Raw genomic sequence first — 2,470 nt, forward strand, 5'->3', positions numbered from 1 at the left:
CATTTATAAAATGTTCAACTTTTATAGCTAAGGATTGAAAATTTAAAATAAGGATTCTCATAAATAGTTCATACTGTAACCAAAAAATCTAACAAATATATAAACACAGTTATTTTATTACACATATTATAAGTAAATTGGATGAAATAACATATTAAAACCGAAAATAATAATTTTAGATATTTTGTTGTAATTTAAAGATTATATTCTAAAGTATATTATGAAACTTCAGCCACCTTGGACAATTTCTCTAGACATCAACCTCGATCTCCATCACCTCCCAAAAATAGACACAAATCCTAAAATATATAAGCACTACTTCAATGAAACATAGCTAAAGCCGAACCACACACACAGATTTACACCGACGCTTCTATAACAGATCAAAGAGTCGGAGCTGCAGTCATATGTAGCGCCATCGAAATTCAACTTAAATTAGCCATAAAATATTTCACACAATCCGTCGACGACAAACTATGTATTATACTAAGTGACTCACTTAGTGCATTAACAAGTCTTAAAAATATACAACCAACCCTACTGATATAGTAAGAAATATTCATAACTCCTGTCACATTGCACGGTCTACCGGCAAACACATATCTTTCATGTGGATTCCCGGACATAGCAATATAACATGCAACGAAAAAGCCGACGAGGTCGCCAAACTCTCACACATGTCACCTAAAACTATCACTATATCAGATTTCTCCTATACCGACGCAAGAAAATATATAAAAAAATCACACAATCGAAAGGTGGCAACAATATTGGTCAAATCAAACAACCTAACTCAACGAAATAAAAAAATCAATAATCCCATGGCCTCCCCCTCCCGGAATTTCTAGAAGACTAGAAACAATTATAAACCACTTAAGAATAGGTCATACTTCATGTACCCACCGACACCTTATGACAAAAGAGGATCCACCCAACTGCACCACCTGTGGTGTCAAACTCACGATCAAACATATCTTCACCGAGTGGAGAAATAACCAACAAGATCGTATTGAAACCCTCGGAACCACCCACCTACACGAAATCCTCAGTCCTGAAGCTACAGCAATGCAAAAATTATTTATTTTTATAAAAAAATCCATATTATATAAAAAAATTGTATTAATATGTATATGTTTTGTAAATATGTCATAATTATATAATTTACTGTCAGACCAATGGCCAGAGCTTCCGCGGTCTTTTATGTCTAATAAATAAATAAATAAATAAATATAAAACACCATAAAAATAATTTAAGACGTTTTTTTAAAAAATTGAATCAAGTACCTGGTACGGTGGGAAAAATGATTCAAGAAAAGATGAATGTTTTAGACAAAATAAAGGTTACCAAATATTAGCTCAAATTTTAAAAATTTTACCTGGAGAAGAAACTTCAACGGTAAGAATACCTACTTAATAATTTGAAAACAAAAATATTTTGTCAATATTGTTCTTTAGTAGTTGAAGAAGCTCAAAGTAGAAACTTTTGAAGAAATAAAGAAACTCTTAAAATAAATCCACATAATTCAAATAATTTATTGTAACTTATAAGTTGTTAAATAAAGTTGTAAATAAAATGTATTCATTAAAATAATAGGTACCTACACAAAAATTCTTGTTTTTTTTCTTCAAAAATATTCATTTTAAAATGCATATTTTGTATATTTATGTGCATATTTTCAATGCATATTAGGTGATTTTTTAGAGCTACAAGTATTAGAGCTATAACTATTATAGTCAACATGTAATAAATATAGTAAACTTTACATATCTGCTATACAATTTTAAATTTTTAGTTATTAAGTGATTTAATATTGTTATATTTTTTGTCTAACTCTTGTCTAAGGATTTGTATAGAAATAGTAGTTATTTCCTATTGACCTTTGTAAGTTTATTCTACAACATTCGTACACAGAGAGTATCATTATGCAAATTAAAACTGAAATTTATTTTGATTTTTGTGTAGGTACCTATGTATTAAAGAAATTGATTTTGTCATAAGTTTTTTTTAACCCAACCTTTGTTATTTTAAGTTATAAGTGAAATAAACAATCTTTGTTAGAACTCTATTCTCTACACTACATTTAGCAGATAGGTACCAATTCTATTAGGTATTATCGTTGAGACCATCTTTAAAATTATATATAAATATCACTATGAAAATAAAATGTATTGATATGAATGTACCTAATATGAATCAAAATAGTTCAGAAATAGAAATCAACACTTAATCATGTATAGACATTACTTCAATTTAAGTTCTTTGGACTGGATAAAAAAAACTAACAAAAAATCTGGTGTTTTCTGAAGTTTAGATGATGAACTTGTACATTGTGTGAATGTGTTCTTGGTTTATAATATTAGACAAGACAATAAATGATATGATTGATTGTATTATCTGCTTACTCTTTTTACTCTTAAACTATTTTGAATTGTGTTGCAATTGTCTTTAATAGTCTATAATAATATTGTC

The sequence above is a fragment of the Acyrthosiphon pisum genome, chromosome X, assembly GCF_005508785.2.
Source record: "Acyrthosiphon pisum isolate AL4f chromosome X, pea_aphid_22Mar2018_4r6ur, whole genome shotgun sequence".
NCBI classification, from domain to species: Eukaryota; Metazoa; Arthropoda; class Insecta; order Hemiptera; family Aphididae; genus Acyrthosiphon; species Acyrthosiphon pisum.